The sequence below is a fragment of the Lactuca virosa genome, chromosome 4 (assembly GCF_052849685.1).
Source record: "Lactuca virosa cultivar CGN04683 chromosome 4, Lactuca_virosa_CGN04683_v6, whole genome shotgun sequence".
Classification (NCBI taxonomy): Eukaryota; Viridiplantae; Streptophyta; class Magnoliopsida; order Asterales; family Asteraceae; genus Lactuca; species Lactuca virosa.
In genome coordinates, this window is record NC_136429.1 from 18,827,508 (window position 1) to 18,828,916 (window position 1,409).

A 1,409-nucleotide genomic window follows, 5' to 3' on the forward strand; every position below is an offset into this window, starting at 1 on the left:
TTCTCACTATGCTTAAAGATATCCCATTCTGTGGGAAGGACCTTGAATATGCCTACAAGAATATTGATGTAGTTTTGGACATTGCAAATTACTTTAATGTTCCCAATGTTCCATGCGAATCGGTGTTGATGAGAATGCTTCTAGTAACTTTCAAAGGAGCAGCTAAAAACTGGCTAAAGTCACTTGCACTTGGAGCTATTCGTACATGGGCTAACCATCAAGAAGAATTCATTCAACAGTTCAGTCCAACTTCCAAAGTTTCAAGCTTGAAGAAGAATATTGCTAACCTTCATCAAGAAAATGGCGAGTCTTTATGTGAAGCTTAGGAAAGATGTAAGGGATTGCTCAGAAATTGCCCTCAATATGATCTCGACGTACGGAAAGAAGTTTCTATCTTCTATGATGGGGTGAATGTGACAACGAGGCAACTCCTTGATTCTCAAGGACCAATGACAAAGAAGATCCCGACTACTATTAAATAATTAATAGAGAGAGTATCACAACCCGATAAAGGATGTGACAAGAGGGGAAACGAATGGCAACAGAGCTTCTGAGGACTTGGTAGCTGTGATGGGAAAGCTCGAGAGTATGGACCAAAGAATGAAAAAGATGGACCAATCGATTCACGCAATACAAGTGGGATGTGATAATTGCAATGGGCCGCATTTGACTAAGGATTGCAGGTTGGATGAGAATGGGAATCGTAAAGCTCAAGTCTGTTACTAAAGTGGAGACAAATATGATGAAGATTGGAGGAAGCATAAGAAGGAATGGTTGCCTTATGAAGAATACAAGAAGGATAATGAAGAAAAGTTTAGGCAAACCGGTCGAGGATTTTTATCAAAAATAACAACCACCGTCTGAGAACAAATCCAAGTTTGAGTCAATGTTTGCACGCTTTGCATCTATTTTTTAGAAAAGACATGACACAACTGATGCTACGATAAGAAACTAACAAGCCGCGATAATAAACATTGAAACTCAATTGGGTCAACTGAACAAACTTGTAAATGAGCGGTTACCACTAAAAAATCCCGACCAAAAACCATAATCTCATGTTATGGCAATATACACCGAAAAAAGGTTAATTCTGAGCCATTAGTGTTTCACGATGCAACTACAAGACAACCCGATCCGCAGCCGGAAGAAGTGAAGCGTGAAGCAAAAGCAAAAAATTGGTCTACCCAGAATAAAAATCATTCTTCTTTAAAACAGTATCAGCCTCCGCTTCCTTATCCCTATGGAGCCATGCGAAACATATTGGAGCTGGAGCAGAAGAAATTCATGGAACAAGTGATATCTCTCTCAATAAACGCCCCATTCATCAAATCCATGACTAAACTTCCAAAATTTTCTAAAGATATAATGACAAATCGGAAGGTACGATAAAGCATCCACCATCGTGCTTA

The 1,409-nt window shown here is 39.2% G+C and overlaps 1 non-coding gene across 1 annotated transcript; it reads right to left on the minus strand.

Annotated features, from left to right (window-relative positions):
* Nucleotides 1-263: 263 nt before the first annotated feature.
* On the minus strand, nucleotides 264-370 carry LOC145110384 (small nucleolar RNA R71). Its single transcript, XR_013709763.1, has one exon. It is a non-coding gene; the product is annotated as a small nucleolar RNA R71 (small nucleolar RNA).
* Between the last annotated feature and the right edge of the window lie 1,039 nt (nucleotides 371-1,409).